The sequence below is a fragment of the Caretta caretta genome, chromosome 20 (assembly GCF_965140235.1).
Source record: "Caretta caretta isolate rCarCar2 chromosome 20, rCarCar1.hap1, whole genome shotgun sequence".
In the NCBI taxonomy this organism is placed as follows: domain Eukaryota; kingdom Metazoa; phylum Chordata; order Testudines; family Cheloniidae; genus Caretta; species Caretta caretta.
The window spans coordinates 1,566,632-1,578,845 of NC_134225.1; positions in this window are offsets into that span (position 1 = coordinate 1,566,632).

A 12,214-nucleotide genomic window follows, 5' to 3' on the forward strand; every position below is an offset into this window, starting at 1 on the left:
GCCTGGCGTGCAATGCCGGCGAAGGCCCCTGTACAGGCCTGTGTCACCTGGCATGCGCTGTCAGCGAAGGCCCCTGCACCGGCTCTCAATGCCCGGCGTGCAATGCCGGCGAAGGCCCCTGCACCGGCCTGTGTCACCTGGCATGCAATGCCGGCGAAGGCCCCTGTACAGGCCTGTGTCACCTGGCATGCGCTGTCAGCGAAGGCCCCTGCACCGGCTCTCAATGCCCGGCGTGCAATGCCGGCGAAGGCCCCTGCACCGGCCTGTGTCACCTGGCATGCAATGCCGGCGAAGGCCCCTGCACCGGCTCTCAATGCCTGGTGGAGGAGCACTGGGGAAGGAGATGGGGAAGAGGCCAGGACGCTCTAGAGTAACACCCAGTTCCTCCCAACGTGCTACACACAGGAATTACCATGCCTACCATTGAATGCAGCCACCTCTGGGGTGGAGTCTGGTAGCTGGTTAACAGCCACACAGTAACAATGCACCATAGTTTGGAAATCTAGAATAATGCGTCCAACTGAAAGGTCCAGGGGCTGCTTGTCTAATCTAATCCATCCATCTAATGTGTGGCCATCTCTCAGCTGGTCTCATGTGCCTGTCACCAGGACATCCAAGCTCTGATACAATGGGGCCTCTGGCCTCAGACATTTGCTTGGGACCGGGGGGCTGGTTCCCCTTAGTGCCAAGGAGTCTTTAGTGACCTCTGGCGGCGAATGATGACAAGACAGCGAATGAGCATCGTCCTGCACGGTCCCCTCCCGCTCCACTCGTGGGGAAGCAAAGCGAGGGAGCTGGAGTCTATCGTATGGTGCCCTGTTTGCACTGAGCCCGATCCCCCGAGGCATCCCAGGGCCTCGAGACACAGCGATTCCCCGGCTCCACGGAGCTGGCTAGTTGGGAGACGCTGGGCTGGGCTGGGTCTCAGCTGGGCCCTCAACACGGCACCTTTCCCCAGGGCTGAATTCACCCTTCGCTCTTTTGTCATGGGGCCTCTGTGCAGAAACACGCGGAGAAGGAGCACGGGGCCAGTGGGTGCGCCGCCAGGCTCACTGAACTGCCAAGCACCTGGTCGGCAGGTTCACCCCCAAGCCGTGTCCCAACATTATCCCCAAAATGTCCTGCTGGCCTAGAGCCCCAGGAACACTGAGGTGCCCAACTCCCTTTGGGTTCAGTACCAGTCAGGATTCGTAGAAAGGCCCAGGACGGTGGGTGCTGAGCTCCTGGCGCTTGATCCAACACCGAGCGCAGCAGGAGGGCTTTCCCAAAGGGGCTGGGCTGGGGCAGAACAAGGCCTCATGGGTGGCAGTTAAACCAGACAGACGCTAGCGGCCTTTTCCCACCCAGGGTGCTGAGCCAGGGCAGCAAGCACCCGAAGGGAAGTGGACTCGCCGTGTCTCGACGGCTCCAGCTGCAGAGCGGAGGGTCTGGATGATGCGTTAGCCAGACACACGTCGCTAGCCTGGCTGCAGCATGCAGGGTGAGACAGGAGGTCCCATGAGCGGCTCTAATGGGGCCTGCTCACCTGCAGATCTCTGTAGTTGCTCAGAGGTTAACCCCCCGCCCCGGTGGGACACGGGCCATGAGCCGGCGACGCGGCACCTCGAGTGGGACAGTATCAAATGCTCAGGAGTGGCACTGGGGGCGTTTCCAGAAATACCTTCTCGTGGCGCTAGTGGAAAAGCTGATGCTTAGAAAGAAAGAAAGAAGAAGGAAAAAAAAAGATTGTCCCTTTTTCTTGCCAAGGTGAAAAACACTCCCGGGTGCGGTAAAATAAAGAAATGCACAGAAAAAAAAAAAAGACTGGAAAGAAACACATCCCGAAATAACCCTCCGGCAGCATCACCCTTGTCTGCCGGGAGCTATCGCTCTGCTAAATTCTGCCATGCCCAGGGCATGAAAATAACCCTGTTTGCCTGCGGTGGAGAGTTAAGAATATAGATAATGACATTCTTATAAGTCACCTCTGTTACTCAGGCTTTCCAGAGGGCTTGCTGAGCCGTATCACACCTTCAGCAGACAAAGCCCCCCTGAGATAGAGTCACACACACACAACTGGCCTGCAGGGTGCAAATTATCTGGGCTTTTATAAATACACTGGGTGGCTTTAAATATAGCTCCCCGCCCCCTCCCCCTGCGCTGTTCTGGGCCTGAGCTGGGAAATGCACTCCCTGCCCTCCCCCAGCCCCGTGGAAAGCCCATCACAGCTGGGAAGCTGTGTGACATCTGGCACCTTCGACACTGGCTGGACTTTCCAGAGGGGTTTTTGGTGTGTGTGTGTGGTGGTGGTGGTGGTGGGGGGGGGTTGGTAGCTGAGTGCTGAAGGAAACGCTCCAGCTTTTCAGTGCATTAAATCATGTGCGTTAATGTCACACGCACACTCACACTCACCCGTGTCACGCCTTCCCTGTGACCAGCAACGGGGGCTCCAGCGGTGGGGTCCAAGCACTGGAAAAGATGGGCCAGAAGCGTGGCCCGTGCCTCGCGCTGCCCATCTGCAGGCTGGGCCGGGGGGTGTCTCATCCAGCCTGCAGAGCAAGAGAGCTGGGGGCGGGTTAGCTGGGGAGGGGAGGATGGAGGCTGCAGCCCGGGCAGGGAGCCTTGGGATGCCACTGCTGCGAGCCGCCCCGGGAAAGGCTCAGGGGGAGATGGGTGACGTGCACACGACATCGGGGAGCGGGTGGGTGGCCAGGGTGAGAAGAGGAGACGTCCCCTTAGGTCGCCAGCACCCTGCCTGGCCCAGGGAATGTTCCCCTCAGGCTGATTGGGCACTTGGGGCGGGGGAGGGCCCATACTGGCACCATACTGGGGGGCATTCTGCCACCGCAGGCTCAGCCTGCCACATGGGACCAGCCAAGGTCGCCTGTGGCTTCCCTCACAGCATCCTGGCTAAAGTCCAGTGCAAGCAATTCCCCCTGGTCCCGCCACATCCCCTGTGGGCTCCAGCCTCTCCGTCTCTTCCTGCCCCAGCCAGGCATGACACCGCTATGTAGTTAACAGCTGCCGCGTTCCATCTCAGAGGTGGCTGCCTCTCAGCAGTGGGGGAAGTGACAAGAGTTGCTGGCACCAGCCCAGCCTCTCTCTCCGGGGGAGGTGAAGGGGGTTCCCACCTCTGCAGCTACATTGGTGCAGACTTCCCCCATCTCCGCAAGCCAGATTGTGCCTGTTACCAAAGGGGCTCAAGCCAGGGAGTCCCCCCTCCTGGACTCCAGTGGGTGCTCGGGAGATGGTCAGGATCGGGACCATTCCTACCACAGCGGGGGAGGGGAGTCCAGATGTGGAGTTTGGTTCATGTGCCCCCAGCCACATCCTGGCGCAGGGGAGGGGGCTGTTGTGGGAACGCGGGAGCCGCTCCCCTGCACCGATTACTCAACGTCAGCTTTAGCTCAGCCCGGTTCATATTAATCCTCGGAAGTAATTTAGCCGTCTCCGCTCGCAGCCCCGTCATTGTGGCCTGACCAGCCCCTTGCCTGCCTTCTAATTAACTCCTTGTGCCTCCGGTTTTGTGTCCCGCGAATACCCCACCTGGTTGGGCCCGCCTCTCCGCTTCCCCCCTCCCCGGGAGCATTCCTGTCCCGTCGGGCTAAGGCACCGCAGCAACCGTGGCAGGGATCGCCCCTAATCCGCGGGCACGCCGGCATCTGCTGGAAAGGCAGCCCGCCACCCCCTGGCTGTTAGGTGACCAAGGCCTGAGAGAAACAATTAGGGACAAAGCTGAGAGCCCCAGGGGTCTAATACAAACCTTCACGGGACGGTTGTGTGGCATTTGGGGAGTTTAATGAATTGTCCATCATGCTTTTCAGGTCTGGACGGCGGGGCTGGATTAATCTGAGAAACCACAGTGGGTAGGAGCCACTAAGCCTGTATTTATTACTCTTCCATTGTAACTAATTGAGGTAATTATCTGTGACTCCAGCCCTGCTTAACAATGCTGCATTCACGCCGCAAGGCTGTGTCCCCCCCCCCCCCCCCCCCCCGCAGCCCCTCTCACTGAGCCGAGGGGGCCGCACCGCAGAGCACCATGGGCCTGCCCACAAGGCCCTGCGCCTGCCAAGGACCAAATACACAGCCCCTGGCCCAGAGACGGGCATCTCCCAGCTCGCTGCTCAGCCCCACCAGTGACGGGGGTCTGGCCTGGCAGTACAGCCCCCAGCAGCACCTGGGCTGTGCGGGGCGAGGATGGAGGCCCTGGACCCACAGGCCCACTCCTTCTCCATGTGCATTTTGCACTGGCTTGCAGCCGGCCCTCTGGAGTACTGGGGGGCTGGTTTGGCCAGGCTACAGGGCCAGGGGTTCAAGCCAGGGCACGGGCCATGCGTTGACTGTGAGGGCCCCAGCTCCGGCCCATCGAGGCGTGGGGAACACCTCACCAGAGCAGGCATTGCAGCTAAAGGGCAGGTCTGCAGTCGGGCGGGGGGGGGTCAGAGCCAATCCTGCAGCAATCTGACCCCTGCGGTGCCTGGGGGCTGTTCTCCCCCCCCCCCCCCCGCCACCCCCCACTTCTGTCCCGTGCTCTTCTCTCCTGCAAGCGCCTTGCAAGGGGTGAGAATTCACCCCCACGAGGTTCCCAGGCAGGCCCCCCCCCCTGCACCCCTGCTCCCCCCCCTCCGGCCAGGACGGTGGGGGTTGGCCTACTGCACAGCGACATCTTGTGGCCACCTGTGGGAACCACACCGCAGGACGGCTCTAGCCTTCCCAGTCCGTGCCCAGGGCCCAGTGCAGCTGCCATGCTGGTGGCAGTGGAAATGTGGGGGCAGGGGAGCGTGAGGCCTCGCTCATCTACGTGCACCCTGAGCCCCCCCTTTACTTGCCCTCCCCCCCCCAGCCCCTGCTGTCTTCCCCATTCCGGCCAGCAACCCGCCTCCCTCCTGGGCTGGCCCGCGTGGTGCTGAGCCTGTCCCCACTAGACAGCCACCCCCCAATTATCCCCACCCTGAGCTACAGCAATCAGCCCCCCCCCCCCCCAAAAAAAAAAAGCTGGGAGCTGCCAGGCTGAGCGCCGCCCCTGTGGGGGCAGGCTGGGGCCCAGAGCAGGGAGGAAGTGGAGGGCCAGGAGGGGCATCATTGCAGGCCAGCCCAGCGCCCGTTTTCCCCCAGCCCCATGAGCAGAGAGCGGCCCTCCCCGGCCTCCCAGCTCTCCCTGCCAGCCCAGTGGGTGGAGAAGGGATGCTGTGGGGCAGGGGCAGGGGAAGGATGCTAGGAACAGATGAGCCAAGCACCAGGCCCAGCCTGCCAACCCCACGGCTCACGAGTCACTGCCTTGTTGGGCCCCGCAGCGGTGACAGAGAAGCTTCTGACTTGGGGCAGAGAGCTACCAGCACCCCACCTGCCCCTCCTGCCTCTGGCCCCCCCATCCCCAGGCACCCCAGCTGCCCTGCCCCCAGCCCCGGCTGCTCTGCGGCTGGGTGGGCTCGCTCTCCCAGGCCCAGCACAGCACAGGACAGGGAGGTGGGCAGTGGCTGGGCGCTCGGGCCAGGTGCAAAGCGCTCGGCTCTGGGAGGGCCTGGCACATTCTCGTGGGCATGGCCAGGTGTACACTTGCACACTCACCCCCCACACATACACTCGTGCACCCTCATATACACCCCCGAGGCTCACCAGGCTGGAATCCCAACACAGCAGTGCCAGGAGGAAGCTCACAGCCCTGGGGCCTCAAGAGGGCACTGTTGTGAGGAAGTTCACACGGCCAAAACAGAGGCTCTCAGCTCCCCTTCCCCACCTGATGAGGCAGGTATCATCGCTGTCCAGGGGGGGTGGGGGTGGTCAGTGCTAGCCCCAGCAGGACACCCCATCCCCTGCCTTGAGGGGGGCAAAGGCAGCTTGGTGGTGGGGCCAGGGTGCTGTAGGGCAGGCTCCAAACAGGTGACCCTGGGTGCCAGAGATGGGACAGCCCTGGGGTGCCCTCAGCTTTACCCAGCCTGGATTTAAATGGATGGGAAAGGGGCAACCTAGTTGGCTGCTCAGTCTATGGGGCGCGGGAACCACAGGGTCTGTCTATGCCCAGAGAGCCCCCTTCGCATTCACCGTGGGCTGGGCCCTGGTGCGGCAGCCAGCTCCAGGCACAGCCCTGCTGCACCACAACAAACCCAGACGTGCCGGCTGCCCCCCCTCGCTCAGCACCAGAGCTGCCCCCCGTTGCCAGGCCAAGACCAGCTGGGACCCCAAGGAACAGGAGCCGGCTGCTGCAACCGCATCGGATTGTCCTGGAGTCTCCTGGAGCAAACCCTTTCCTGAAGGTTTCAGAGTAGCAGCCGCGTTAGTCTGTATTCGCAAAAAGAACAGGAGGACTTGTGGCACCTTTGAGACTAACAAATTTATTTGAGCATAAGCTTTCGTGAGCTACAGCTGAATGCATCCGATGCAGTGAGCTGTAGCTCATGAAAGCTTATGCTCAGATAAATTGGTTAGTCTCTAAGGTGTCCCAAGTCCTCCTTTCCTGAAGGATTGTGTCCTGTGCTGAGACCTGCAGGGTACGAACCCGAACCAGCCCCCGCGTCACCATCGCCCCCAAGGGTTGGTCACCACCAGCCCCGGGGCCTCCCGGCCGGAGCCCTGGGTGTGTGCGGCTGGCAGGGCAGGAGCGGGGCAGGAGGTCCGAGGCCTGATCCTGCTCTCAGCTGCAGCACGTAAATCTGGGACTCCCCCTCCCAGGGAAGCAGCAGCAGAAGCCAGGCCAGCCCCGTCCACAGCAGCCCAGCTGCCTTTAATTTGGGCCCATCCCCGAGGGGAGAGGCCGTGGGTCAGGCCTGCCTGCAGCTCGCCTTGGCTTGCATGCTACCCAGCCCAGCCCCCGCCCGCTCTGCACCCCCTGCCCAGCCCCAGCCTGCTCTGTCCCCCCCAGCCAGCCCCCACCCACTCTGCGCCCCCCAGCCAGCCCCTGCCGGCAGCTCTGCGCCCCCCAGCTCAGCCCCCGCCCGCTTTGCGCCCCCTGCCCAGCCCCAGCCTGCTCTGCAACCCCCAGCCAGCCCCCGCCGGCAGCTCTGTGCCCCCCTGCCCAGCCCCCGCCTGCTCTGCACCCCTCAGCCAGCCCCCGCCCACTCTATGCCCCCCAGCCAACCCCCGCCGGCAGCTCTGTGCCCCCCAGCCAGCCCACGCTGGCAGCTCTGCGCCCCCCAGCTCAGCCCCCGCCCGCTCTGCACCCCCTGCCCAGCCCCAGCCTGCTCTGCGCCCCCCCTAAATATCAGGCGTATGGAGTCTTCCCCCCAGCGAGCCCCTCCCAAAGGTTTGTCGGACATTTGCGTTACACAAGGGCTCTGCTCTGCACTGTGCCCACAGCCCTGGCATCTCGGCACCAGCCTGCTGCCTTGGCCCAGCAGAGACAAGCTGGCTCCTCCCCCAGCCCCCTTCCCCCAGGGGCCAGGCCCTGCTGGTGCTGGCCCCCGGCTGGCTCCACGCCGTGTGGCCGAGGCCCCGTGGCTGGCAGGGGTGTGGCCAGGAGCGAGCCCCAGAGCTGCGCTCCGGAGCCAGGCCTGAGCGGGTGGCTGTGGTTGAGCGAGCAGCTGTTCCCGGCTGTGGTGAGTCGGGGCCCCGGGCGTGCCGCTCGCTCGCGGGAGCCCTTCCCCGGCGCTGGGCAGTTCAGCGAGAGGCCAAACCCGGCCCGGCCCTGCCCCCAGCGTGTGTGGCCAGCGGGGAGGGAGGTCGGGGCTCCCCAGAGCCAGGGGAGCGGGGCGGAGGTCGGCACTGGGGAGCTGCCCAGGCCTGCTCCCCAGCCAGGCCCCGGGGCTACTGCTGGCTGAGACCCCGAGCCCCTGGCACTCACTTCACGCCAGAGACACGGTGCGGGGTCCACGGACACACAAGGGGGTGCAAGGCCTGGGTGTGTGCACGCACACACACGAGCCTGTACAGATGTGAACACACAAGCACACACACATGCATACACGGGTGCGCGCCCGCCCCCTCCTCCTGGGACCTGCTGGGACCCCCTGCTCCCCGGCTGGCGACCGGCACCCAGATTGCGGGCTGGGCCATGCCGGGAAGGAGCCATTCGGGACCGAAAGCTCCTCGCACAGCTCCAGGGTCGGGGAGGGCCAGGGGCTGTGGATGGGAGGGGATGGCGAGGAGGGTGGGGGGTCTCGATCATCTCCAGCCGCCAGAAGGCAGCTGAGACCTGGCCAAATTCGTTGCCTTTCCGAGCGTCCTCTGCTCCCGCCCCGCCGCCCACCAGGTGAGGGCAGATTTCTCGGGCCGGTCTGTCCTGCAGGACCACGCCAGGCCAGACAAATTGGGAGCAGATTCCCCGGCCAGCCTTGGGCGTTACAGGAACGGGGTGGGCGGTGGCCGCTTGCCGTGACTCAGGCGCTCCCTCCTCTGCGGGCGGCGGGTTCACATCTGGATCCCCCTCATCGTGCCCCCCCCCCCCCCCGTGCTGGCTACGGCCGGTCGCTGCGCTGGTTTCTGCAATGCACCGGGGCCCAGAGTCAAACACAGCTGAGCCAGAGAGCAGCAGGCACAATGAGGAGCCAGCAGGGGGCGCTGGCTGGGCAGGGGGGAGCACCTGGCTACTCCAGCCCCAGCCTCTCCCAGTAGGGGGCGCTGTGGGTGCAGGGGGGGCACGATGAGGTGCGGGGAGGAGAGCTGCCCCGTTCCGCTGCCCCTCCAATCCCATCTAAGGCTCATTTCCCCCTGCCCTGCCAGCCTGCTCCCGAGCAGGTATCCAAGCCCTCGCCCCATGCCAGACATGCCGGGGACTCCTCCCAGCACCCCCTGGGCATGGGACCTTTCACCGTCGGGGGGCCCAGTACTTAGATCCCGCAGTGGGGCGGGGATACCAGGCTGGAGAGGCCAACAGGACAAAGAGGGTATGGAGGAGCCGGGGGCCCCTTCCTCTACCCAGTGGCAGCAGGTGCATCCTTATTGGGGCCCCCTCTTGCCCTGGCCGGGGTCTCCCAGCCGCCCTCAGGGAAGGGGGAGTTTTCCCAGCCGGAGGGGGGGTTGCAGTGGAAATGCTCCGGTGACGTTGCGCCGCCCCGGGCATCCCAGACGAGAGGCCCCCGCTGGGAATTTGGGGCTTGTGGTCAAGCCGGGATCTGTCCTAATTGCAGGTCTGCTGGCGGGATCGGGCAGCTCCTGTGTCACCCGGACCAGTCAGAGGCTGCGTGGCCGGGGCCCTGGGCAGCTCGCCCAGCCCACCTGTGGGCACCGCTGCCCGCTCGCCCCCACCCGCTCTGGCCATGGCTGGGGTCAAAGGTCAGGGGGAGTCCGCGGGCCCAGCCCGGCTGGAGAGAGAAGAGCAGAGATGGAGTCAGCCCCTCTCACAGCTGGTGTATCGTGCGCCCCTCATGGCACCACACTCTGCGTGTCACACGTCACATACACCCCCCCGGTGCATCACACGCTCACCCACCAGCGTGAGCACACACGCACTCCATACACAACGCCCAGACACACGTGTTGGGCCGGCACCTGGACGCCACCGGATGTGTTCACAGGTCCCCAACCCGCACACGCATCCCGTGCCCACCCGCATGGCAGCTGCGCTCAGTGTGAGGACACACGTCCCCGTGCAGGCTCTGAGTGTGCACACGCACAGAGGGATGTGTGATAACACACCCATGTGCACACACCCCCTCCCGGTGCATGGGGCTTGGGGGGACGGTACCGTGGGGAGTGCCCAGGGGGAGGAGGATCCAATCCCCACCTTTGGCCGGTACTCAGACCCCCTGGGCCAGGGGCAGGGCCTCAGGGAGAGCTGGGTGAGTGATTTGCAGGGGAGCAGGGTTTGCGGGGGGCTCGGCCCATCCTCCCCGGAGTTCAGCCGGCAAGTGCTGGGTTTGGGGGCAGAGGGCAGCTGAGGTTCTGGCACCGGCCGGAGCTGGATTTAGACGGTCATTTTCTCAGCAGGGAGCTGGGAGGGGTTTGGGCAGCGCTCGGCTCATGGAAACCATCGTCCCGGTCTTCCCCCGCAGTCTGTGGTGCACCCACCGTGTCGGCTTCCACCCCCACGGAGCAGGGCAAGTGCCAGGGCAGGGGGTGCCCTCCCAGGGCCTGGGGGTCTGACACCCCCGTTGCTCAGAGCGCCCGGGCCCCCTGCCCCCACACACCAGCTGGCTTCACCTAGGCTTTGGGGACGTTTCCATCCTGCAGCTCGGGGGGCGGATCAGAACTGAGCCCCCTGTGCTCCCTGAACCGGCTGAGTCCGGTCTTGCCACAAATCCATGGCTGCCTGGCTCAGCGCGGGTGCCCGAGACTACGGCGAGACGGCAGGAGAGGAGTCCGAACTTCCCAGCCCCCGCCACTCCCACCAGAGGAGAATCTCTGCTAGCCGTCAGCACTACAGGGCTCATGACCCACAGGCGAGAGGGGCTTAGTCCAAACAGCAGGGGGCAGGGCTGCACCAATCACCTGGGCTCTGCGGCCCATTTTCAAACCCACCCACCCCCAGCCTGGGGGCAATGGGGGGCAGGGCTGATGGGAAAACACCCAGCGTGGGGCAGGCAGAGACCAGGGAACCACTGCCCCAGGGGGCATTGGTAAAGAGTGGGCTCAGCAGGCCCTGGGGAGCAGGCCAGGCTGGCTTGGGCAGGGTGGTAGGAGCCTCTCACCTGTGGGTGGCTGGGTCCAGTCTAGGCCCCTGTTAGCGGCTCCGGCAGGTTGTTCCCATCAGACGGTGCCGGGAGTTGAGTTTGGTGGGTCACAGGTCACTCCGGGTGTCATGGATGCTACATGCCGGATCCGCCCTGTCTCAGCAGCCGGCCAAGGGATGAAGGAGCTGCAGCTCGAGCTTCCCATCTGCCCCTGGGCTCAACACGGCTGGAGCCCTGGGCAGTCCACCAAGGACCTGGGGGCCAAATACTTTCGCTCTGCCCCCCTCCCTGCTCCCCTGCCAGCTGGGCTCCCATCAATTGAGGCCAGTTAGACCAAGTGGCCCTGGTTTTCAGGGAGGCTCAGCTCTGCTGAGTGCCAGGGCACCAGGCGGGGTCCATGGCTGTGTGGCACCCCCGGAAATCAGGCCCTGAAAGTACCGCAGCCTGGACCCCAAACCGACCCGCTCACCCCTGAGAGCAGCCAGCACTCAGCAGAGAATGTGTGCACTGCCCCCTGGGCCATGGGTCCCCTTTGTGCCCCTCCCCACCCCCAGACTAGTGTCCTGGACCCCCAGCACCCTGGGCAGTTCTTACCCCAGGGGATGCAACATACCACCTCTGTGGTTTGCATTTTGCCCTGGGACAAGTGACCCCTGGGGAAAGAGGAGGTGGGGAAAGAGGAGGTGACACAGTGGGGGTGCGATGCAGGAATCAGCCCCGTCTCTATCTACAGCCCCTTCAGCAATGGGGCCCTGGCCCTGCTGGGTACCCCCACAACACCCAGCACGATCCACAACGACCCCACCGTTCCCGCTCCGTGTCCGTCCTGGCTGGGTGCCCAGGGGGGCCAGCCTGAACGGGCAGCCGAGAGGAGATGCTCTGGGACGTGGGTCACATGACTAGCCAGGGGGGCACAGAGCCCTACCCATGGTAAAGCCAGGTGCTGGGGCCCGGGGAAGGTGGGCCCATGTGTGTGGGGCTGGCCCACAGGGGGGCACAGGGGCAGGTCTCGGCCGGTGTGAACATCAAGGGGGGATCTGATAGCACCTGTGGGTCTCCCTAGCTCTCAGCCAAGTAGCACACACAGGTTCTGGCTCAGCCAGCTGTGAGGGGCCAGAGGCCAGGGTGACGGGCTGGGATCCCCGGCCTGGAGACACTGGGAACTGGCCCTTCTGGCCCGGGGCCCCCCAGCTCTCCCCGGGGCCCGGTGTCCACACGGGATCCCAGCAGTCGAGAGTGAGCAGAACTTGGTGCCTGCGGCCCCTGGCCGAGCCGCCTGGAGGGGAGCGCTCCAGCTGGGGGGCGAGAGTTGGTTTTTTTAACCTGCCGGGGTCTCTTTAAAAGGAAACAAGGCGAGAAAGTCATCGCAGTCCTGAAATAGGGCTCGGGCTGGCACCGCAGGGGGCGGGAGAGCGGCCAGCGCCAGGCCTTTGTGTTGGCGGGCAGAGTCCACCTCGAAAAGTCTCCTTAAAAAAGGAAAGTGTGAGTGGCTGACTGCAGGATCCTGCACTGGGGGTTATATTTACCCGCCTGACTCAGAGCCCGAGCTCACCCCTGCCCGGAATCCGGGACACTGCTCCGGCTGGGGGGGGCAGCCGGAGTCCAGGGCGCCAGGAGAGACGGGGTTAGCTAAAGGACAGCAAAAGATGATTCCCCCGCAGCGAGCCCCGTGGGGAGCTGGAATCTTT